General features: G+C 44.7%; 2 pseudogenes; both read right to left on the minus strand.

The window, feature by feature from the left end:
* Positions 1-560: 560 nt before the first annotated feature.
* LOC124250282 (leukocyte immunoglobulin-like receptor subfamily A member 5) lies at positions 561-4,074 on the minus strand (annotated as a pseudogene).
* Positions 4,075-17,920: 13,846 nt separating this feature from the next.
* LOC124250073 (leukocyte immunoglobulin-like receptor subfamily A member 5) lies at positions 17,921-26,083 on the minus strand (annotated as a pseudogene).
* Between the last annotated feature and the right edge of the window lie 408 nt (positions 26,084-26,491).

The raw sequence follows: 26,491 nt of genomic DNA on the forward strand, positions 1-26,491 counted from the left end.
ACCAAGATGCCCCCAGAGCCCACCAGGTGAGTCTTGTTTCACCAAAGGACAGTCAGCCTTCTCTCTGGTGATTTTAGGTTGCTACAATGAGTGAATTTGTGCATGGGCCCTTTAAGACCCGGATCTTTTCGGCTTTCGGCCAATAGCTTTTCTGGGGTGTCCTCGCTGCAGTTAATAGCCAGCAAAGCCAGATAGTAAGACCCCCATCTCAGTTGGGCTGAGTCCGAAGGATGGTTATAGCAGTATTGCCCCCGCTCCGGACCTCACTCCTCCAGGGACGGCTGTGTGCCTTAGGTTGGCTCCCGCCTGGCCAGCTGAGAAGCTCCGCTGCTCCAAAAGGTGGGTTTTTTTCCTCTCCGGCCAGAGTTACTGCCTCTTCTGCTTTCATCAGGACTGTCCCTTGTCGTGGGGGTTCTTTTTATCCAGTTTTCGGTTTTCAATCCAGAGTGATTCTCCCCAAAATTGTTGTAACCTGGTTGTGTTCATGGGATGAGGCGTGTTCAACATCTGCTCACAGCGCCATCTTGACGGGAACTCTCACAAGATTTATTTTCAATGTTCTACGTCACTGAATGGTGGATTTGCTGTTTATTGTGTTTGTCTCCTACTGCATCTTGTGTTCTTCTCTGGCTTTGTTGAACCTGAATCAGCAGCATCCTGAGCACCACCAGAATCAAGCCAGCCTCGCCCATCCAGATGAGATCCCACACTGTGTAAACTTGAGGATGTGAGGCTAGGAATTTTGGACAAGGAATTCACAGAGATCAGAACAGACCAAAATCACTCCAGGATCCCTGGATTCCATCGAGGGAACTTGCCTTGTGTTGACAGTATTTGACCCTCTGAGCCCAGCCCCATAACTGTGTATTTCTCCTTACACATTACCCTTGGAGTCTGACTTGTTTTGTGATGGGCTGAGGATATTGGCTACTCTTGAGAAAAAAAATTATAGCGTATGTGTGAGGAGAGGTAAGAATGCCTAAGGGATATCTACTCTGATCGCCAATGAGTCTCTAAAACTAATAAAGCTAATCTCAATCCCTTGAAGTGATCACCTCTGGTGTCTCATCCTGAATCAAATTAGAAAGGAAAGATGAACATTTGGGGCTTCAATTTTCCCTGAGAATGAGAAGCATAAAGGAGTGAGGGTCCGGGTCTCGCTTTTCATTTCTCCACTACAAGGAGTTCTTTTTTGTCTCCTTTGGGATTGCATATTTCTTAGTCACGTTCTTTTCTTCTATCTGTCATTTTTTTGAAAGTAAATGATGGAATATGTACAACACCTCAGGCAATTTATCTAGTATCAAGGATAACCACAATTAACACAACTTCTAATTATTCAATCATTTTGTAGTCTCAATAGGAAGATTGAAAATTGATAAGAAAAAAGAAAAAAAGATAGATGATAAAATAAAATATTTAGATGGACACCTGTAAAAAATACAGATATTTATAGATATAAGGCAGGCTCTGATAAATTGACAAAGGAAATGTTAAGAACTACCAGGTAACGGTGGGAAGGAGGAAAGGAATACTAAAGATGAATTCTTATGGAAGATGTTTTGGAGGATGAATTGATCCTGGAGACAACCAGGTGATCACAGAAATTGGGGCAGAAATTATGCCTTTCTTTCTTTCTTCCCACATAATGATAACAGTTAATGGTAAAGACAGGACATACTCAGAGTTGACTAGTCCCAAGAGAAAAATTCATGTACTTTTTCCCACAGAAACTCACTGGCATCCAAGTGCACAACTGATTGAGTGTTTTGAAATCCAGGATAGGATTCTTCCTTTGATAGGTAGAGGCAAGAACAAATTCCCAGATATTGATAGAATTTTGTCAATGAGCTCAATCCCGAGTGACTGAGCCAACTAGTCTTCATCTTACGACTCCCGATGTATCCCAAAACTCCTTAACCCAGAAGTGAGAAGTCCGCTGTACTCTGCTCTTCACATTGTGGGCCTGTTCCATAGGCAGCATGAAGACTACAAGTGTGTGTGGGGTGGGGGGCTTAAATCAGCACCATGGACAGAGGTGAGAGATGGTGTGTCCTTTTCTCAAACCCTCATCGCTGGGCCTCTGGGCCTCTTCCCCTTCATGCATCTCCTCCAACACTGACCATTTAACATGCACCGATGACCTTAATGCTACTTGAGAAAGGACGCCCCCACGTTAAACCTCCACCTTCATCCTCAAGATCTGTGGGAAATAATCCCTTCTGTAAATATTTGCCCTGTTGTAGGGTAAGCTAGAAAACTAGCAAAAACCTGATGGAGACTGTGATTCCTCTAGGCTAAAAGGGCTCTGCTACTCAACAGAAATGGTTTATCCATCTAGGTGAGGGTCTGCAGACCCCAAATATTGCTTGGAACAATGACAGAAGGATGCTGTGGGGCTGTTTCTGCCTTTTCATGTCATCTATAGTCCCATCGCTTTTCCTCAAATGTCAGTGTTTACATCTTTAATTTCTTCCCTGCAGACAAGCTGCACTGCCTGGATACACAGTGGGGGTAAGGCATGGAGAATGTATGGGACTAACTGTCTTTTCCATCCCTCTATGAGCTCAGATCCTCCTGTGGCTGACCTTCCTGTTGCGCCTACCTTCCCATCCCAGCTGAGCTCTCATGGGACAGGGCCGTGAGTTGAAGGTCTGATCTATCAATGGATAACGGGTGGGGGCTCCTCACCTGAGACCAGGAGCACCAGAGGCTCACTCAGTTGTGACAACTGGTAGAGGGCAGAGTCTGGGTCCCTAAAGCACCTGCTGGCTCCTCACATGCCATTAAGATGTTCAGGGGGTCACTGGGGACTGACCACTCAGAGAAGAGTTTGTGCCCCCTGTAGCATCTTTACTGTCCCCCATGGAGCCAATCACAGGGCCCAGGGGAAGTTTGTCTGATTGAGCCCAGCCTGGGGCTGCTGGCCAAGGTGCTGGGAGAGATGATGTCCACCCTCCTTGAACAGAGAGAATCTGCCACAGCCAACATCAGAGTGACAAGGAAGGGTCAGATTCTTTCTGGGGTCATGACAGGGCCCTGTTCATTCAGGAGGAATGGCTTTCTAGGCACATCTGGGAGAAGGAAAATCCGTGGATTGCAGGGGCTAATTCCTCCCAAAACACCCCTTCTCCAGGCCTTGTCCCCAGGTCTCACTGTCTCTCATCCTCTGTGTCTCTGGCCCAGGAGCCCCACACTCCCCTCACCTCACCCTTTCATCTGGGACTCCCCCAGGAGTAAAGACACCAATAACCTGTCTTGTGCATCAAAATATGTATGGGTCAGGATGGGACTTCCTCAACTGGGATAAGGAGCTCCAGAGTGTCACTGGGGCATGACCACACCTGGGGTTTGTTTCTGTAACAGCCATAGTATCTGAATGTTCCTCTGTGGCTGGGGGTCATAGAGCCCACAGGGATCAGGGCTTGAGACTGCCCATTAGGGTGCTGCTGTGGGTCCAGGGTCCAGGACGGCTTGTGTTCTCCTTCCTTAGTCAAAATGAACCTGTCAAATTCCTGCCTTGAGCCACACTGAAGGGTCACGTTCCCTCCTGAGGTCACCACAGGGCTGGGAGGTTGGGTTTGCTGTAGAATCCTAGGAGAGGAGGAGGCAGCATGTTACATGGGGCTCACACCCCCATCATATCCCCAGGGCTGGGCTGTGAGAGGGGACACACCCCTGAGAGAAGACCCCCTTGCTGAGGGCAGAGCCTGAGGCTGGAACCCCTGAGTGTCCTCTCACCTGTCACCACTGCTCCAGGGGGTCACTGTGCTCTGACCAGCCAGTGAGGCTGAAATAGTAACAGGGATATCACTGTGCATATTGTTCTGTCATGTGTTGGATGGAGAACTTGGCCTTGTCCTTGGGTTCCAGTGGGCTCTGTCTGCTCTAGGGTTCTGGGTTTCCCTCTTTATCCAGATGGTACTCCTGTGCCTCCAGGGTCCCCTGATACCCGATGGTCATGGATGTCACCCAGTGAACCACAGAGCCTGGCTTAGCCCAGATGGTGGGTTTGAAGAGGGTCCCTGGAAGGAAATCAGAGTCTGGGGTCCAAAGACCTTCCCCATCTTTCATTATCCCAGCTCAACACCAGGACACTCTTGGTTTTATCACTATCATCTAATAATCACTTGAATAGCTCCTCAGTGCTCAGGGGCTAAAGTAAAAGGTGGGAACATGGCAGCCTGTGGAGGAACCACTTGTTGGAACTCGGGTCCTTGGAACCTGACTCAGACCTGGAAGACAGTCCCTGTGAGAAATTTGCACCCAGATGTCTGAGCTGATTCTCTTCCCATCAGGGACCCATTCCATTTGAGCTGACTGAACTCTGAGGTTCCCCATGAACAAGGGGGTGAGGAGCCTCTGCATCCCCTCCTGCTGTTCCCCTTCCTTCTCTCCACAACTGACTGAGGCAGAGAAGAGCAGAGCAGATGGAAACAATGGCACTTTCCCGCTGTGCAGATGGAGGAGACCACAGGCCCGAGGGAAAGAGAGACGCACAGGATGTGGTAAGTCAGGGGTTGCTGCCTCCCATTTGGGTTCCCACAGCTGTGGACCCACAGGAAGGGAAGGGCCCCTCCCTGGGCCTGGCTCTGCTTTTCTCCAGGTCAAGTGCTCAGGAGGACTCCAGGCCCTCTGGAGACATCTCAGCCCAGAGCTGAGGTCTCACCTGATTTTAAGACTATTTCTGCCTGTCCTGAATCCTTCTTAGGGAGGATGAGGGCCCAGTTTCTCTGACAGACTGGCTCTAAATAGGACATATTACAGATTTCATCAGTGCCTCTGCAAGCAGAACTTACTTTCTGCCTTTGGTAAGTCCCTAAACAAATATTTACTGAACACCTTCTATGTGCAAGGCATTGGGGCCAGACACCAGAAGTACATCCATGATCCAGGTGAACCCATTGTGTATTCTGAGAAACCATATTAACAGCATATGAACAGTCAAAGGCTACTATTGAAGTTAATTTATTTACAAAGGGAAATATGAGAATAGCTGGAGATTATGACTAGACAGTGGTTGAGGGAATAGCTGTTTGAGGAGGCAGAGACCTATGGAAGAGGATACCTATGAGAACTTTCTAGAAATGAAAGGACATTCTAGAGAACCCTAAGGACATGGAGAATATCTGAAAGAGAGGAAGAGAGAGAAGGGTGGCGGCTGGTCATGCAGGGTGCTGTCCACCATGTGAGGACATTGGATTCTATTTCTAAGAAAAGTGGAATATATAAACAAAGGATTATGCTCAGCATCATTAGCCATCAGGGAAATGCAAATCAAAACTACAATGAGGTATCACCTCACTCCAGTCAGAATGGCTATAGTTAACAAGACAGGAAACAACAAGTGTTGGAGAGGATGTGGAGAGAAGAGAACACTTGTTCACTGCTGGTGGGAGTGGAAACTGGTGCAGTCACTATGTAAAGCAGTATGGAGTATCCTCAGAAAATTCAGAATAGATCTACCATATGATCCAGCTATCCCACTGCTGAGTATTTATCCAAAGATCTTCAAAATGCAAAGGCATAAAAATACATGCACCCCTATGTTCATTGCAGTATTATTCACAATAGCCAAGACTTGGAAGCAACCTAGGTGCCCATCAAGGGACGAATGGATAAAGAAGATGTGGTATATATACACAATGGAATACTACTCAGCCATAAGAAATGATGAAATCCGGCTATTTGTGACAACATGGATGGTCCTCAAGGGTATTATGCTGAGTGAAAGAAGTCAGAGGGAGAAAGTCAAATACTGTTTAACCTCACTCATAAGTAGAAGATTAAAAGAATGACCAAAAAACACATAGCATTGGAGATTGGATTGGTGGTTACCATAGGGGAGTGGGGGGAGGGCAACAGGAGTGATTAGGCTCATATGTGAGGGGATGGACTATAATTAGTTTTCGGGTGGTGAACATGATGTAATCTACACAGAATGTAAAATATATTATGATGTACATCTGAAAGCTATATATTGTTATAATCCAATGTTACTTCAATTTAAAAAATTTTAAAAAATAAACAAAGGATTGATGATAAGAAATTTTTATGAGGGTCACATTTCCTCCTATATAGCAAATGAAAAAAAAAAGAAAGAAAGAACAATAGTTGAACTCCAACTACTCCAATACTGATATGTCAAACAGGATTGTAAATGATTTATGTGTATTTCTTTTATGAAACTAACATGTCTCTGAATGAGACAAAAAAAAGTTAACCAATGATAGAGATGATACGGAATTTAGTTTTGTTGTCTACCTTTTTTTTTTGAGGAAGATTAGCCCTGAGCTAACATCTGCCACAAATCCTCCTCTTTTTACTGGGGCAGACTGGCCCTGAGCTAACATCCATGCCCATCTTCCTCTACTTTATATGTGAGACACCTGCCACAGCATGGCTTGAAAGGTGGTGTATAGATCCATGCCCGGGATCTGAACCAGCAAACCCTGGACAGCCAAAGCAGAGCATGCGAACTAACAACTACACAACCAGGCCGGCCCCTGTTGTCTATTTTTGACTGGCAGTTGGGAAGAAATTTGTTGGGTCCAAGCTCTGCAGGAGAACCAAAATGGGAAAGCACAGAAATGTTAAATGGCCCATCGTCTGAGTGTGTGTGTGTAATTGTGGTGTAATCGCACTGTCTGGTTTGGAGGGAAGGAGAAGTGAGAGCTGAGGGCGGAGGGTCACATCTGGACTGATCATGAGCAGCCTTGAGTTCAGAGAGAAGAGTTTGGAGTTTACCCTGAAGACAGTGAGGACCATGGAAGGATTTTGGGCAAGGAAGGGACAGATCCTGAAATGGAAGAATGATTAGAAAGACTGATATGTGGAGGGAGAACTGGAGAAGGGAGTGTGGGCCTGCAGCTCAGAAACCAATAAAGTGGTGGATGTATCCACACAGGCCGGATGTGTCCAGGTGTGGGCTGTGGGCTGGACTCTGTGGATGAGGAGGACAGCAGGGGTCAGAGGGATTCTGGAGGCTGAATGGTTTTTGTTGGGTGATTGGCTGAGAGATGTAAGAGACAAGGAAGTGAGGGTGACCTTCCCTCTCTGCCTTGGGTGACTGGAGACATCAATGGTGCCTTCAGAGACATAGTGAACCAAGGGGTGGTGGGGGTGGAGGGGCCTGGGGAGTTTGGTACAATACACTTCTGCTCCCACAGGAAAGCACAGCTCTTCCTGCTGGCCCTGGAATATGGGTTTTCCTTCTCACAAACAGCCCCCTGACTGACAAGCTAGTTTCTATAAGGAGCAGGACCTCTCTCCCTATCACTTTGGGGTGAATCATGTGTGTCATTTCTGGCTGTTGAGAGCACCCTTCAATGCTAGGTTTTGCTCTCCACTGCAAACTGTGGAGACTGTTCAGAATTCAGACAAGAACGGTCCTCATCAGAGCTCCTAATTAAGGACAGTGATTTTATGTATATAAAATACATAGGAAGTATGCCTGTTAAAGACGATCAACCCATTCAGGAAGCAGTAATGTTATAATTAATATTTATGTATGTACATATGTATGACTGTATGTATGTATGTATTTACGGACTCACTCATTAATCAATCAATCAGTCTATTTATCTATCTACTTACCAACCAGTTTTATAAAGATATAATTGACATACAGCACTGTATAAGATTATGGTGTACAATATAATTATTTCACTTGCATATATTGTGAAATTATCACCAGAATAATTATAGTTAACACCTATCATTTCATATAGATACCAAAAAAAGAAAAATGATGTGCTTTTTTCCTATAACGAGAAATCTTAAAATCTACTCTCTTACCAACTTTCAGATATACCGTACAGCAGTGTTTACTACAGCCATCACGTTGTACATTCCATCCCCAGTACTTATCTTATAACTAGAAGTTAATAGCTTTTGGTCCTCTTCATCCAGTTCTCCATTCTCCCACCCCCTGCCTCTGGTGAACAGAAATCTAATGTCTTTTTCTATGAGTTTGTTTGTTTTAGATTCCACATACAAGTGAGATCTTACAGTATTTGTCTTTCTCTGTTTGATTTATCTCACTTAGCATGGTGCCCTCAAGGTCCTTCCATGTCATCACAAACGGTAGGATTTCCTTCTCTTTTTAGCTGAATAATATTGCAGTGTGCATCCACTTGTTTATTCTTGATTTTGTTGCTTGTGCAAGAGTGTTGATAAAATCTTGAACAAAGTTTCTCTTAAAACACGGTTTTAAATAAGAACAACAATTATGCATCAGAGAGAGGAGCAAGTTCTACTTGATGAAAATGAGGTGAAATATGAACCCTCATCTTCTGTTAAGTTCTCCTACAACAGAGTGTGCCCTGAGGTCCAGGTGGCCCTGCCTGATGACCAGTCCCTTCCCCTGAGGTAGGTCTAGTGGGAGGCCCTGCAGATCCTAATTTCAAGGACAGGTTGGAGGAGGCTCGTGGGGTCCTGGTCCTCGGAGGGCTTGTGGGTCCAGTATTTTGATCCTCTCTCATTATTGAGATGAAAGTCATCTGCCCTGACCCCAGTTTTAGAAATTTACAGCCTCCTTCAGGTGAACACAGATATGGGTTAGTGTTTGGGGAGTGTGTAGGTAGAGTCCCCAGGACAAAATAAGAACCTAGGGTCCACAGGGCATGCTGCTCTCGTTGTACTTCCAGAAGGGTCACCACAGGTCTCCCAGTGTCATCTGCATCAGCCCAAACTCCTCTGCTGCCCCCAAAGCCCTAGGTAAAACATGCTGGCTTTGGTTCACACAGTAATGAGTAAATGGGGATGACTCAGCTATGTGTGCCCAGGTCCTGTGGCTCAGATAGAATCCTGGAAGGAAACCACATGAGAGATGATTTGTCTCCAGCAGATCCCAGGCTTCGATGCAGCTCCATCCACAGAACCTGGTCATGTGCCATGAAGAAGCCCAGATTTCCACCATGACCCTCTCTTCCCTTCCCTTTCAGGACTCACCAACACCCCAGGAGGCTGAGGAATTTGGGGGACGTGGTGCTGCTTCTGTTGGGCAAGAGACAGGAACTGAGCAAGGCTGACAAGTTCACAGGATGTGGTGGGCAGGGTCCCCACACCACAGTTTATACAGTCTACAAGGTGCCTGTCACACAGGAAGATGACCAGCTTCTTCTCACCCTAAAGGTGGTGGGTGCTGAGAGTCTGATTTGAGCCATGTCACTGATCACACCTCATGTCTAAAGTATCATATTTAGTTTTCCTAGACTCTACCATCATCTAAGGATTTTTTTTTACTTTTTATTGAGATTATGATAGTATACAACCTTGTGAAATATCAGTTGCACATTATTGTTTGTCAGTCGTGTTGTAGGTGCACCACTTCACCCTTTGTGCCTACCCCGCACCTCCCCTTTGCCCTGGCAGCCACTAATCTGCTCTCTTTGTCTACATGTTTAACTTCCAAATATGAGTGGAGTCAAACAGAGATTGTCTTTCTCTATCTAGCTTAGATCATTTAACATAATACCTGAGAGGTCCATCCATGTTGTTGTGAATGGGATGATTTTATCTTTTTTGTGCCTGAGTAGTATTCCATTGTGTATATATATATCATATCTTCTTTATCCACTCATCAGTTGATGGGCACTTAGGTTTCTTCCACATCTTGGCTATTGTAAATAACGCTGAAATGAACATTTTATTGATAGTTTTTATCATAAATGGATTTTGTCGAATGCTTTCTCTGCATCATTGAGATGATCATGCGGTTTTTGTTTCTCATTTTGTTAATGTGGTGTATCACGTTGATTGACTTGCAGACGTTGAACTATCCCTGTTTCCCTGGTATAAATCCCACTCAATCATGGTGTATAATCTTCTTAATGTATTGCTGTATTCGATTTGCCAGAATTTTGTTGAGGATTTTTGCATCTATGTTCATCAGTGATATTGGCCTTTTTTCTCAGGATTGCTTTAGTGATTTGGGGTCTTTTGTTGCCCTATGTGAATTTTAGGATTCTTTCTTCCATTTCTGTAAAGAGTGTCATTGGGATTCTGATTGGGATAGCGTTGAATTTGTAGATTGCTTTAGGTAGTATGGACATTTTAACTAATTTATTTTTCCAATCCGTGTGCATGGAATGTCTTTCCATCTCTTTATGTCGTCATCAATTTCTTTCAGGAAAATCTTGTAGTTTTAGTTCTATAAATCTTTCACCTCCTTGGTTAAATTTACCCCAAGGTATTTTATTCTTTTTTTTTTTTTTAAAGATTTTATTTTTTCCTTTTTCTCCCCAAAGCCCCCCAGTACATAGTTGTATATTTCTTGTTGTGAGTTCCTCTAGTTGTGGTATGTGGGACGCTGCCTCAGCGTGGTTTGATGAGCAGTGCCATGTCCACGCCCAGGATTCGAACCAACGAAACACTGGGCCGCCTGCAGCGGAGCGCGCGAACTTAACCACTCGGCCACGGGGCCAGCCCCGGTATTTTATTCTTTTTGTTGTGATTGTGAATGGTATTGTGTTCTTGAGTTCTTTTTCTTTTAGTTCGTTATTAGAGTATAGAAATGTTATTGATTTACGTAAGTTGATTTTATACCCTGGAACTTTGCTGTAGTTGTTGATTATTTCTAATAGTTTTACAATGGATTCTTTGGGGTTTTCCATATGTAAGATCATGTCGTCTGCAAACAATGAGAGTTTCACTTCTTCATTGCCTATTTGGATTCCTTTTATTTCTTTTTCCTGCCTAATTGCTCTGGCAAAAACCTCCAGTACTACGTTGAATAAGAGTGGTGAGAGTGGACACCCTTGTCTTGTTCCTGTTTTCAGAGGGGTGGCTTTCAGTTTTTGCCCATTGAGTATGATGTTGGCTGTGGGTTTGTCATATATAGCCTTAATATGTTGAGGTATTTTCCTTCTATATCCATTTTATTGAGAGTTTTTATCATAAATGGCTGTTGGATCTTGTCAAACACTTTCTCTGCATCTATTGAGATGATCATGTGGTTTTTGTATCTCATTTTGTTAATGTGGTGTATCACAGATAAGGATAGAATTTTGTCAGTGTCTCAACCAAGGGTGACTGAGCCAACTCAACTTCACTTTATGAATTCCAGTGAATCCTCCAACCTCCTTGACCTGAAAATGAGAGGCTTTCTTTACTCTCTGCCTTCAAGTTTTCATAATGACTCTCAGCAACACTGAGAAGTCAGCACCATGGACAGAGGTGGATTGTGCTCTTTTTCTCTCCAACTCAGCTGAAGGTCTTCCCTTTCATGCATTTCCTCTCATACCGACCACATATGTTTCCTCCTGACACCAAGACAGGGCCTGTGTGGGCTGAGAGGGAAAGTACACCATACACTCCTGAGGGATAAGGAGGGAGCTGTTTTAAAGGTGGGGGGGGGGGGACTGTCAGCTTACATACACCAGTGTGGACTGTGAGGGCTGAGGACTGAGTCCATAGTCCATTCCCATCTACCTGTGAGGAGAAGCTCACAGTGGGGAGGAGACCAATCTTCTCTCCCTTACCTGTCACCACCAGGGGCAGGCATTAATTTCATTCTGACCAGCCATTCTGGCTGCTGTGACATAAATACTGATATGGCCCTGTAATGTATGAACATGTGAGTTCAATGTAGTAACTGATCCTCTTGCTGGAATCCCATGGGACCTCTGTATTCTATGGTTAAGACACCCTCCCTTTATACAGATGGCAGACATCAACCTGCAGAAACCTAGGATGTCAGATAGTTATAGTGCTCTACTTGGTGGCCATGTAGCCTGAGTCAGCCCAGATGGACAGTTTGGGAGGGGATCCCAGGAAGGAATCAGACCTAAAGTGTCAGGGGAGTCCTTCTCCCCTCAGCTTCCCTCAGTGTCACTCAAGGCCCATCCCAGACTGGTCACCATCATCCCAGAGATCCTCCATGCTCTCAGAAGCTTCCCAGGGGAGTTCATTAGACTGAAGCATAGGGACTTAGGGATAACTCACCCACGTGTATCTGATCCCACAGACCTCAAAACAGCCCTGTAAGATAGCTCCCTGTGGAAGCATGTCCTCTATCCCAAACATAGAAGCTCCAGGCCTAGTCTGGGCCTCTCAGTGCTGGGGTGAGGTCTGGGGCTTAGCACATCTCCCTTCATCCCAGATATCCCCCTCACTGACCTTCCTGAGTCCCAGGGTCTCATAAACCAAGACCTGGTAGGGGAGGGGACACCATCTCTCCTCTTTTCCCCAAAACTCACTGGTATGGAGAAAGGCAGTGAGGGCTGGAGTCCTGGCACTGCTTTCCATGGTCTCCAATCATACAGACAAGTTAGAAGGTCTACAGAGCCTGTCAGGACAGACAGATGCATGAGGTAGGACTAGGTCCAGGGTCCATGAGATATGTCATGGCCTCCTCATCTGTGACCTCACAGGAAGAGGAAGCCCCCTCCTAGGGCCTCACTCTGCTCTCCCTGAAGGATGAGGCTGAGAAAAGTGAAGGCTCAGGGGGCCTTTCAGATCAAATTGAGACTCACAAGACCCTACACGCTCTGTCTCCACCTTATGCCAAACCCAAATACAGCATGACACTTGTCCCTGAACATGAGGGTAGAAGATGCAGGGCAGGGTCTAGGAGCCAGCTAATTTTAGTTCCAATTCTGACTATGCTTTTTATAGAACCTCTGTGACCTAAGGTAGGTCTCTTCCCTTTCCTGAGACTCTGGAAATGAAAATTTTCTTTGTTTCTTCTGCCATCTATGCATCAACCTGGGTTCATTGAGAAGTTACCATGCCTGGGCATGAGATTCATTGGTGAAGGTGACTGATTCCTTCCCTGGTTCATGGAACTCTGACTAGTGACAACGGACAATACAAATATTTAGACAATGGATAATTTGACTATAGTCTTGGTAAGTTGCAGAGAAGGAGAATAAGAGAAAGCAGAGAGGCTCAGTAAGAGGTAAACATCTAGAAACCTTGGTGCTGGGGGTTTAGGGGCCTTCTGGAGAAGGAGAGACAAAGACAAGGTAGGGTTAAAACAAGTGTGGTGAAGGGCCAGCATCCTCAATCAGGAAGAGGGTGAACTAGTCTAAGAACTGTGAGTAGTCAGGTAATAGTACACTCTGCTAACATAGGCTCTTGTGCAACTTGTAAGTATTTTTTGGTTTTATCTTTCAGGCAATGAGAAATGTTTCATTAAAGGAATATATGTATAGACTCCTGTTTTCAGAAGAGCACCTCTCTGTAGGGACTCTTCTGTAGGAGGACTGCATTGATGTAAACAGTGATCAAATTCCATCATTAATCCAACATATAGATGATAACTCAATCAGTATTTTAAGCGGTTTATTAGGATTTATTCTGTAGCCCTTACACAAATCCGACAACAAAAATACATCCACAGTTAAGTGGGATGAGACAGGAAGAGTTATTTGTCATTATCATGGTATGGGAAGTTTGGAAGAGAGTCTGCCATGTTCAAATAGACGCAAAGAGCCACCCATGACAAGACACAAGTGTGGTAATTACTCAGGTTGTGTGTGTGTCTGGGGAGGGGAGGTGGTCAACTGGGATGAGTTTGGTTTGTAGGGAGGAGCTGGCTTTACTGAGGCTGGAGTTTAGCTCAGCATGGTCATCAACATCATGGGTTGTCAGGTGGAGATAGTTGAAATTTAACTGAAGGAAGGAGGAGATCTGTGAAAGGGTTTTGTGCAGGGGAGGGTCAGTGACAGATAAGTTTGGGGCCATGAGAATAAGTCGTTTCTTCAGGGAGTGAGGGCCTGGTGTAGGAGGCAGAAAGGAAGTGGATAGGGTGGCACCAACAAGCCATCTTGAGTCTTCAACTGAGCTTGACTGTGGTGATCAACTGGGGTCATAGGAAGATGGGCTTAAAGTGTAGAACCGTGGATTTAGTGATTGTATGTGAGGTGGAAAAGAGTGAAGAATTGAGGGCTCTTCCCCCTCTGCCTTGCTTGAATAGAGGAGCTGAGGGGGCTAGTACAGGAAGGATGACCCTAAGAGGAGAAGGAGAATTGGGGAGATGTTTATCTTACTGTCAATTGACTGACAGTGGGAACCACCATCTCCTCCTGACCTGGGTACCTAGTTTTGTTTCTCTCAAACGCTTCCTCTCTCTGGCTTCCTTGTTTCAGTAAGAAGCACTACCTTCTCTTCATCACTCTCCATCAAAAGCTCTGAGTCTTTCTGCCTCTTCATCACCTCTTCTCCACCAAACAATAACTCTTCATCTGATACTGTGGATTCTGTCTCTATGTTCTGGGGAAATGCACTAATTGGGAACAATTCACAGGTTTGTTTTTGTTGTTTTTCCTTTCATCACTTAATGGGCATTTGGGCTGCTGTAACTTTTTGTGTATTGTGAATAGTTCTTCTATGAACACACTTGTAGAAATGTTTGTTTGAATACCTGTTTACAATTCTTTTCCTTTTCTTTTTCATGGTAAGAGCACTTAATATGAGATCTACCCTGCTTATAAATTTTCATGCACAGTACGATATTATTAACTAGAGACACATAGCTGGACTCAGATCTCTAGAATTTATAACTCTCGCATAACTGAAACTTACATCTGGAAGGGGAATTTCTATTTCTTTCGGTAATTCTGGTTTTAACTTCATAAGGAACTGCCAAACTGCTTTCCACAGTGGCTGAACTATTTCACACTCCCATCAGCAATGAATGCGGGTTCAGATTTCCCCACATCCTCATCAACACTTGCTAATTGTTTTTCAAATTATGGCCAATCTTGTGGGTGAAAAGTATTATCTCATTGTGGTTTTATTTACATTTCCCTAATTACTAATGAGTTTACCATCTTTCATATGCTTTCTGTCCTTTTATATATCTTTTTTTTTATGGTAGAAATGTCTATTCACACCATTTAAGTATTTTTAGTTGGCTTTTTTTGTTGTTGTTGAATTAAAAGTATTCTTTATATATTGTGGATACTAGATCCTTATTAGATATGATTGGCAATCCTTTTCCCAATTTTATAAGTTGTCATTTACACTCTTGATTGTGCTTTTTAATGGTCCTACATTTTAAATTTTGATGAAGTTAAATTCATGTATATTTTTTCTGATTGTCCTTTTAGTGTCATATCTAAAAAACCATTGTCAAATCCAAGTTTATGAAGATTTACTCTATGTTTTTATGTAAGAGTTTTACATAACTCTTATATTCATTCTTATTTTTTTTGTTTTGGTGAGGAAGATTGGCCCTGAGGTAGCATCTGTTGCCAATCTTCCTCTTCCTGCTCGAGGAAGACTGTCACTGAGCCAATATATTTGCCAATCTTCCTCTGTTTTGCATGTTGGATGCCGCCACAGCATGGCTTGATGAGTGGTGCGTAGGTCTGTGCCCAGGATCCAAACCCTCAAACCCCGGGCCACTGAAGCGGAGCACACAAACTTAACCACTACACCACCAGGCCAGCCCCTATATTGTTTTATTTTGAGATGATTTTGGCATATGTTGTGTGTACGGATCCAGCTTTCTTCTTTTGCACGTGGACATCCAGTTTTACCGACACAATCTGTTGAAGAGACTATTCTTTCCCCATTGAGTGGCTTTGGCATTATTGTCAAAAATAAACTGGACATATGCATGGGTTTATATCTTGTTCTTCCATTTTTTTCCATGCAGCTATGTGTCTGTCCTCATGCCAACACTGCACTCTTTTGATTACTGGGGTTTGTACTAAGTTTGAAATCAGGAAGTGTGAGTTCTCCAATTTTGCTTTTCTTTTTCAAGATGTTTTGGCTCTTGTGGGTCTTTTGCAATGATCTCAAATTAGACAAATGACTTTTTCACTTCTGCAGAAAAAGTCCACTGGGATTTTGGAAAGGGACTGAATCAGTTCTGTTTATTGTCTTGGAGAGCATTGCCATCTTTACAGCATTGAGTCTTCCAAGTCATGATGCTAGAATGTCTTTCCATTGATTTAGGTCTTTCCAATTTCCTTCAGCAGATTAAAAAAAAAACACTACAGGGTATAAGTGTTGCACTTATTTTGATAAAGTCATTCACAGGCATATTTTATTTTGGATGTTCATATGAGCTGAATTGTGTCACCTACAATGATACGTTGAAGTCCTCAGTGCCAGGACCTGTGAATGAGACCTTTTTGGAAATAGGGCATTTGCAGACCACGTAATCAAGTTAAGGTAAGAACCTAATGATTAAGATGGGACCTAATCTTTTTTGCCCTTATAAGAAACAGATAGTGGGCACATAAGGAGAAAGTCATTGAAGACAGGGATACATGAGGAGATGTCAGCCATGTGAAGATGAAGGCAGAGATTGGAGTCATGCTGTCACAAATCTAGGAGTGCCTGTAGCCAACAAGAATTAAGAAGAGGCAAGGAAGGAATTTTCCCTAGAGCCTGAATAGTGAGCATGGGCTTGCTGACATCTTGATTTTGGACTTCTAATCTCCAGAGTTGTAAGATAATAAATTTATTTTCACCCTCCTGGTTTATGGTGATGTTATGACAGTGCTAGGAAAGTAGGAGGAGGTGGAAATGTATATAGTGTTTGCGAGACTGGGCTCTGGTATCTGGCAGCCTGACCTCATTCCTGAGCTTTCCACACTTTGGCTCTGTGACTCTGAACATGCTGCTGGATCTCTGAACCTCTACTTTCTCATCATGTAAGTGAAAACAAGATTCATAATTTTGTCATGAGGTTTCTTTGAGGACCAAATTTTTTATTGCATTGAAAATTCACAAAACTGCATGCCATCTTGTTACCTGAAGGATATTGAATATCATTATAGAGACATTTCTATGGGGATACCATGAGACTTAGCAGCACCATGATCCATGTCTTGCCCCTACAGTATGGGGAGGGGGCCAGGTACAAATGGGCTCCGTGTGGGGACACAGGCCTGTGTCCAGCTTCAGGACAGAAGCAGACAGTGGAGTGGGCTATGGAGGACTTTGACCTGTCACAACCACTTCCAGGGGCACTTTCTGTTGGGAGCATTTTCAATGCCTGTTGTCATTGTGCACATGCAGTGATCTTGGACTGCTGTGTTGTTCTGGGATATCATGGTGACTGGTTCTCCTGGAGCTCAGAGTGTCCCTTTTCTCTAGGCATGGATTGTCAGATAGTCATTGCTGGGAAAACAAAGCTACAAAATCTGGGATCCTAGTGAAGGGAGAGCCCTGGAGGAAATGGGGGACTCTCATCACGAGGCCCCACTTTTTTCTCTTCCCCAGAAGGAAAGTCTAAGAGAAGGAACTACTATCTGTTGGGTATCAGTTATTTCAGGGCCTATCAATGGAGTTTTCTTCTATTGGAATCCTTTCTATCACTCGAATATCATCTCCACTTTAAAGAAGACAACACAAAGGCTTAGGGACATTTTGTCTGCTCTTCAAGGTCAAGCCTCCAGTAAATTTCCATGTGGGAATGGAATCCAGATCACCCTGACCCCAGAGGCTGGCACGCACTGCACACAGCTGCTGCCTTGAAATTACACAGACTGGGGATTAGACAAAAATCAGGACCTTGAAGCTGGGAGTGACGGTTCTACCAAGTACTCAGGATAACTGATATTACCCCTTTTCTCTTTTCATTTCACCTGAGTGAGCTGGAATTTTGGCCTTGTTATTTCACTGAAACTGCCACAACATTGAAGTAGAAATGATCATTATACAGAAAATACAGGGAAAGTTAGGTGCATTTGGGGGCAATCAGAGTGGCAGTCAAGGTGTCCTATTGGCTTGAACTGTTTTGTAAAAGTCAATTCTGTGTATCACTTCCCAACTCTACTTCAGGGACCTCACATTGGCACCATGAGGTTGGACATGAAGGGAGTTTATACACCAGATAAATCGAGAAATGCCTTGAATAAGTGTTTTTAACAATGGATTTTTCAGGGGCAGTAAAGAACCATGCTATCACTTCAGACAGTAATGTCTTTATTCCAAGTGATGATATTTTTTAAGAAACTGCACAGGTATGGTCCGATGAAAAGTGAATGGCTTGTGGAGTCCAGAGAGGGTGTTAGGGAATCATTTGGATTTATCTCTTTCAGGCTGGATCTTTGTTATGCCAATTTATTGATTTATGAAGATAGCTTGCATGCTCTGAATGAGGAGATGAAGACTCTTTAACATACATCAAGGTATGTGGCAATTAGGAATTAAGAAGAATGTATTACTTGAAAATATACAAGAGCATGAAAGTGTAAGGAGGTGTGCACTGATATCTGCCATATGGGATATATGCTGATTTCACAGAAATAGGGAAAGATAGGAGCCAATCAAGATAGCTCAACAGTGGTTAGAAGGAAGATGACACAGTTTAATGTTAGAAGAGTCCAGACATGGTCTCTGCACATAAACAATGCTTCCTCCAGCTCACAATAATCTGCAGACAGGTCACTCAGCATATGCCCCAGATGCTTTTCCAAAACCTGCTGGGCACACAAGATTTATTTCCAAGGCTCTACCATTCTGAGAAGTGCTTTGTTCTCTCTTGTATTTATCTCCTGGCTGCATCTTGGCGTGTTGTCAGGCTGTGTCGAGCCTGAAATAGTAGAATCCCAAGGACCAGTAGGATCAAGCCAGCCACGCCCATCCGGATGAGATTCTCCACTGTGTAATCTTGGGGTTGTGATGCTAGGAATTACAGACAGAAAAGACACAGTGGTCACGTCAGAGAAAAATCAGCCCAGGATCCCTAGATGTCCACCCATGGTCCTTCCTCCCTTTAACAGGACATGGCCATCTGCACCAGCTCCATAACTGAGAATTTCTCCTGCTCACCACTCTTGGAGTCTGATTTGTTTTGTGATGAGCCGATGGTGTCAGCTGCTTCTGAGAATCCTAAAAATTAGGGGATAGATGAGGAGTTAATGTTACTCAAACCTTTCCTCTGGGCTCTGTGTTCTCATAATTCCCTCTGTTCCTCATGACATAACTGTTCTACAGACCCTTAATAAACACTTTCTCTGCTGTGGAAGGATTCCCTCTGTTCTCATTGGATTCTTTCATTCTCCCTTTGTTTTTTGAATTTAGACTTTGCTTCTGAGTCACTTTGGAACAGAGTTTGGGTGTGCCCCAAGGGCTCAGAATTGTTGAGAAAAATGATCTCCCGGTACAGAAATAGTTGAGTTCTTGTATGCTGTCTGTTCATTCTGGGATGTAGACCACATAACCCAACTTTCTCAGATATGAGAGCTTCTATTTATTCAACAACTGAAGACTGAGTATCCATGAATGAGAGATTGGTCATATATACGTGAGAGAAGAGAGAAAATTCAACCCATACAGCCATACAGCATAGGTTGGGTTAATTACAAGAAATAAATTATGTAATAAGGAAGCAGGTCTATTTTACAGAGTTTCACAAAGAGGGTCACACTTTGAGATGACATGTAAGCTGATTCCTGAATAGGAGATGGGGCCTGAGATGAGCCATGTGAAGAACAAGACTAGGTTCATCATGAGCTGCAGGAAGACCAGGTCCCTGGAAAGATCTCAGTCTGTTCTTCAATAAGGAATAAAGTAGTGTCTGCGGTAAATAGGGAGGGTCCAGAGGAGAATGAGAAGCTGAGGTTTGGGTGCTTGGCACATTCAAGACAGGCTCTAAATGACAGGAACAATGAGGAAGGTTCCATAACCATCATTGTCATCAGTAGCAGCAGCATTGTCATTCTCTCTCTTTCTTTCTGAAAGAACTCTAGAAGTTCAATAAGATTTCAAGGAAAGAAGACTAGTCATTCAATTTTATATTTGAACTTTTTATGCTAAAATGCTGGGTTAGAAAGTGAGTTGCAAGAATGTGTGAATTTCTCATCTTCTTTGATATTAAAATCATGTATGGTTAATTGCACTCAATAAACACTAAATGAAAGAAAAGAAGGATAACATCTGCCCTCTCCATTTCAAATATCCAAGCCCGAGAAAGTCCACATTTCTTGTCTTCAAAGTCTTAAGGAATAGGACAATCAGAGGTATTGTAAAATTGGGTGAGCACAAAAAAATAGGCAACACTGCAAATCTCCTTTAACAAGTTTTAACATAAAAAAAGAAAAAAACAAATTACACATCAATTCTAATTATACAGTCCTATGTGAAAATTCTAAATATGCTTATATAAGTCAGAAGATCTTATTTATAAATTAATAAAGCAGTGGAACAAATCTCAAGCTGAACGTAGGTAATTTTATGAAAAAAACTTCAAAATGCATTTGAAATCATTAACAAACATCCCCTTAATCATCTTTTATAAGAAAACTTTATATTAATGAAAAGTTAATCTCCATAATCAATGCACAAATTTACCCTAATCCCAAAGGAAATAGACATAGAGTTGCCTATTTTTAAGTCATGAATCTTAATAACTTAAATTTGTAAATTTATACATTCGAGTATTGCTATAAAAGTTCTGAGAGAAAGAGCAATAATAGAGAAGTGTGCACAGAAAATGCAGAGTAGACATAAACTGCTCACAGACATGCTGTGTGGTGATCCCATAAGTGACCCCAGTGAGCCATGCACTGTCCTTCCTTAGTCTCAGGTGTGCAGAGTGGCATGGAGGCCTCCAGGTGAGCACAGGAGGGCTTTGTAGAGTGGTACCCATGGGTGGAGATGCTTCTCTATTAGGAGAGTGTCTGGGATGGGCTCTACCCACACCCACAGCAGATCCCACCTTGGCCCAAACAGCCTCCTTTCCTGTTCTGAAGGAACTCCTGGATCCTCTACAGGTGTGGGTGAGGGTCTCCATCTAAGGATCTCTCAGAAATGATAAAAAGGAGCAGCCAAGTGAATGTCCATCTGTTCTCTCTCCAACTCTCCTAGCCTGTCCTCCACCAGCCCAGCAGCTTCCCTGAGTCCCAGGTCAGGCCTGGACACAAAATTCTGTAAATCTGCCCCTCTCCTTCAACTCCATACATCCTCCAAAACTAGTCAGGGACCTGGGAACCAGGTGATCTGACAAGGGGAGGTGGCTTTTAGTAGAAAATTCCACATTTTTTATGTGGGACGAGGAAGTTTGAGATGCTACATCAATGGGGATTCCAAATCTTTGCAGTCTCCACAATACTGTGGCTTCCTCTTGCTAAGCTGAGGCTTCAGGCCTGATGGATAAAAATCACATGCACCGGCACCCTGTCTCCCTCAGCTTTTCAATCCTGACAAGGTCAGAGTTACTGGGAGAAGCAGGACAGGCCTAGGGAGGGTTGCACCAGGAGCAGGTCTGTGATGAGCAAACTCCCAGATGCCCCAGAAGGTCATAAATTAAAAGGCCTCTGGAGGTCATGGCCACTGCCCCTGATTCAGACGGGGAAAGGCTTTCTCAGAAGTTCAACCTCCCATGAGAGCTGAGCCCACAAAGACTCAGCCCCACCTCCCAGGGGTTCCTCTCACCCCAACTCCTAAAATGAGCACCTTCCTGGGATCTCCTTCTGCTCCTGACTCTTGGTGTGTAGTGATGCTGTGTTTCTGAGATGGAGACACCAAAAAGTCAGTGGGTGGAGGCTTCTGTCTTATAACTTCGGTCTAATCTCACTTCCTCTTAGGTTCTCTGAGTCTCATCCCATCTCTCTCCCTTCCTCAGCCCTGTCTGAGACTGCAGGGATGGGTGTCCCAGGGGTGGGAGGTTCCAACCTATTTTCACCTTCTCATGGACTGGACCGTCATCTGTTCAACTTCCCTTGTATTGTAATTATTCCATCATGTCCCAGACTTTCCTGTAGATGGGGTCCAGAGATGACATCCTGACCTTAGAGAGGACAGGGACAGGGGTTCCCCAACTGAGACCAGGGGCTCTGGGACCAGAGACCTGTCCAAAATCACCACCTCTGGGAGTGCTGAGACTTCCTTAGCAGATCTCACCCCAGATATCACAAACCAAGAATGGGGGATGTGAGGGAGGGCTGGCATTCTCACCATGTCAGCCTGGCTACCCCCCACAGGCTGGGCCACAACATCTCCCTCTGCTATGACCGCCCCACCCATCATCTGTCCAGCCTCAGAGACCCTGGGGCCCTGTGGTCCCTCCAGCATCTCTGCCTGACTCCCAGCCTCCCTGGGGCACAAGCCTATCCTTGAGTATCTGAGTTGGCATTAGATCCTCAGAGAGAATCTCAGAACCGCCCTGGGTGGTCTGTGCTCCCTCTGAGAAAAGACATTTCAGTGACTCACCATTTGTGGAAACAGAACCTGTTGGTGCGGGTCTGGGGTTCCCAGCAGGTCCTGCAATTGAGGACATGAAAGGAGTGAGGGCCTGGGGCTGACCCTGGAATTCCGACCTCAATCATACTCTTCTCCTACTTCTGTCCTGTGCCACCACCAGGAGCCCCCTTCTACCCACCTGGCACCTTCTAGACCCCAGGTGAGAGGGAAGGGGTTGGGCAGGGGTAGGAGGGCCTCTGAGGGGCGGATCCCCTCCATCAGAGACCCACTGCACCTATCCCAGCCCAGACATCTCCTGAGGACAGGGCCCCAAATAGATTGTGGGAACAGAGGGCACAGGGCTGAGGAGCCTCACCTGAGACCAGGAGCTCCAGGGGATTGCTGGGATGTGACCACACATGGGGGTAGTTCTTGTAACAGCCATAGCATCTGAATGTCCACCTGTGACTGGGGGGTCACAGGGCCAACAGGAAACAGAGCCTGGAAATGCCGATTGCGGTGTCGCTGTGAATCCAGGATCCAGGAGGGCTTGAGGTCTCCTTCCTTAGTGAGAATGAACCTGTCAAATTCCAGTCATGAGGCACACTGAAGGGTCATATTCCTTCCTGAGGCCACCACAGGGTTCGGCAGGACTGAGAGGGTGGGTTTGCTGTAGACTCCTAGGAGAGGTGTATGCAGAGTGTTAAATGGGGCTCACACCTCCCCATATCCCCCAGGGCTAGGCTGTGAGAGGGGAGACATCCTGGAGAGAAGACCCCCTTCTTAACAGCAGAGCCTGTGGCTGGGATCTCTGAAGATCTTTTCACCTGTCACCACCATCTCCAGGGGGTCGCTGTGCTCTGACCATTCTGTGAGACTCTGATAATAACAGTGATATTGTCCTACATATAGATCTGTCATGCGTAGGATGGAGAAATTTGTCTTGTCCCCAGGCCCCCATGGGTTCTCTCTACTCCAGGACAATGGACGTCCACCTTTATCCAGACGGTACTCCTGGGCCTCCAGGTTCCCCTGACACCAGATGGTCACAGGCCTCCCCCAGGGGATCACAGAGCCTGGCTCAGCCCAGATGGTGGGTTTTGGGAGGGTTCCTGGAAGGAAATCAGAAGCTGTGTCATAGATATTCTCCACCTTCAATTCCCCAGCTTTCAGCTCCAAGACCCTCCCAGACATCCCCCATCCCTCAGCCAAAAACTGCTGTTCTCCATCCCCAGCTGCCAGGTTGGCCTCTTGTCCCCAGTGAGGAGGTGGGACCTGGGACATCTGGGGACACACTCACCTGCCTGAACAGGGATCCTCTGGCCCACACAGAGCCCTAGAAGAGAGTTCCCTGTGAGAGATTTGTACCCAAATCCTGAGCAGAATCCCTCCTCCCCATGAGCCTGCTGAGTCCTGGGGTCTCCTGACAGACCTGGGCCAGGCTGTGGGGTTGGGCCTCTTCCAGACTAGGGCTTTCCTTCCCCCTCCTCAAATCTCACCAAAGCAGAGCAGGGCTATGACGGTGAGGGTCATACCATCTCCTCCCTCTGGCCCGAGCTGTGGAGATGGAGGAGACCACAGTGCCTGGGAGAACAGATAGACACGCAGGGTGTGGTAACTCGAAGGCTGGTCCTTCTTGTCATGGTTGTTACATCAGCAGCCCCTCAGGAAGGGGAACTGCCCCTCCCCTGGCTCTCATTTACAGTTTGGAGCAGCAAATAGAGGCAGAGCCACCACTTCCAGGTGAGGGTGACTCAGGGTAAGTCCTTCCCTTTCAGAGTGCCACCCATGAGGTCTCCTTCACCACTCAGCCCAACCATCAGCACATTGCTGTAGGGTCCTCACTGTGGACAGTGGTCATCCAGACCCTGGAGATGCTTCAGGGAAGATGCAGATTCCTGCTGCACTTCAGAGCTCAGATCATCAGACACACACGCTCAACATCTAATTGAACAGTTCAGGTTGAGATCATTGTGACAATGAGCACAAAGGAGAAATACAGTGAAATAACGGAAGGAAACAACAGTCTTCTCCTGGCCCCGGAGTGTAGGCTTTCTCTCTATCACAGCCCCCTTCACAGACTTCTCTTTATTTTTTTTTTGCAATAGTGTCCACTTCCATCTCTCTGGGAACAAACCTCTGAGTCATTCCTGCCTCCTCAGAGCCCTTAGTTCTCTAGGGCAGAGCACTCCTCCTCATCGTGGGTCCTGTCTTCAGCTTTAGGGATCAATAAGTGAGTAGTGCTCTGATTTGGAGGACAAAGCTGTTTCTTAGTCTTATATACCCCTGTCATCCACTGCCCAAGTGACCTTGATAATTAATGTCCAATCTCTGAGCCTCAGATTCCTTGTCTTGTCTGCAGCATGTTGTCATGAACCCCACTCCTCAGAGTGGCTGTGGGGTCAGTGGTCCCATGATGTGGGAGGGATCAATCATTGTTAATTCCCAGATCTGATTAAGATGTGTAGGGTTTGAAACATGAGAGGATCATTGTGTCAGACTCCACACTCAGGTTGGATGATTGATGTGTCCACTCAAGAGCCCCTAACCATTCCTAGCAATGAGAAATGCTGTTTATAATGTTTGTGAAATATGTAGTCACACTCAATTGAAGAAAAAGAGAAAAGAAAATTCCAAAACAGAGAGGAAACAAAAACAAAAACAAAAATAAAAATACCAAAGCTGAGTGGCCACAGGTGCCTGGGACCATCAAGAGGTCATTAGATTGGAGGTTTTCACGACTGTGTGGACAGGAGAGGGACCCCAGGTCATCACAGGCAGGGAAGGAAGCAGAGTTCAAGGTGAAAGTTGGGAGCTGAAGTCTAGTGCCCCATGTTTGAAGGCAGGCACTGGAATATCTCTGCCCACAGACCTGGGGCCATGGTCAGCATGGAGCTACACCCTGTGTGTGTTTATGAAACAGATTCAATTCAGTATAGTCTCACCTGGGTATCTGACCATGTGTGAGTGTGGAGCTCACGGTGGAGCCAATTCTGCCGGCACATTCCTAGTCATATGCTGAATTTGGGAGAGTAGACGCCATGGGGCAGGGTGGCTGCACTAATCCACTCTTTTCAGCCCTGAATGTCAGGACAGCCCTGGGAGAAACTCTATATGGAAAATCAGGTGTGTGGGAGGTGAGCATCCATGAGGAATGGACATCAAAAAGAAACCCTAGCAGTGATGAAGAGTGCAATGAAAGACAGTCTACAGAGTCACTAATGAGGGCTGTCATATCCAAAGAAATAGAATACTAAAATATACAACACTCGTTTTAATATGAGTTTGTTTAAATATCTGAAAAAGTAAAGGAGGAAATTGAGTTCTTGAAACAACAACAGAGGTTATACTAAAGAAGAATATAGATTTTAGAAATGAATTTGGCAAATACTTAGGGGTAAAAAAGCTAATAACTTTCATTTAACACACTCAAAATATTATTTTCATAAAGGAGGTGGAACAACTGAAGACCCAATCATAAAACTGGAATACCAGATTGAGGGAAATTTGTAGCAGGCAACACAGAAAAATTGGAATTAGACAATTAAGATGCATGGGAATAAAAAGAGAAGGACAATGCATGTTGAGTTTCAGGAGGAAGACAGTGAGAATGACGTCAGCAGCAGTCCTAGAGGCAAACGGTGGGCATTTTGTAAGGATGCAGAAGATGTAAGTGCTCGGGTGCCTGAGTATAGAAATGAAATCTGAGTCTTGATGGATCACGGCAAAATGAAAGAAATTGATGGAGGAAAACAGTTCAAAAAATGGCAAGGGACATGGGAAAAGTACATTCCCAAGGAATCGTGAGTGAGGAATTCCATACTAACCCAAATTGTTATTAAGGGACAAAGGTAAAAGGATGAGAAGGGGAGAAATTCGTAAGCGCGAGGAGGCTTGGGATATATCCCACCTGTTTGGCTTCATGTCTCACATGTTAAACCTCCCACATCAGGCTTCATCTTCATGAAGGATGAGGAGAGCATTTGGGGGTAGATCTTTAACCATCAGATGTATTTTCTCCTCCATGAAGTTGGATCATATCCTCTACTTAAAAAAGAACGTGCTTTCAAGTCTCGATTAAAAGAAAGAGTGAAAAATAAGGCGTTTCAAGATATACAAAGTTCTACACATTTTGCTGTTTTCATGCTCACTAAAGAAAAACTAGAATATGAAATTAAGCCAAGAGAACTAAACAGAGAAAGTTAGATGCAAAAGTGAGAAAAAGATGGGAAAAGAAATCAACATTGGAGAACTATATTTGTATATACAAGCACATATACATTTGTATTTAAGGAAGCTGAAACAAAATATTTGGAGTGTTTCTGTGTTTTTGTAGGCATGTGTGGGTGTGTATGAGAGAGAGATTTTGAAAGAAAGTAAGTACTAAGAGTTTGGCTATTGT

Source organism: Equus quagga, chromosome 13 (genome assembly GCF_021613505.1).
Source record: "Equus quagga isolate Etosha38 chromosome 13, UCLA_HA_Equagga_1.0, whole genome shotgun sequence".
Classification (NCBI taxonomy): domain Eukaryota; kingdom Metazoa; phylum Chordata; class Mammalia; order Perissodactyla; family Equidae; genus Equus; species Equus quagga.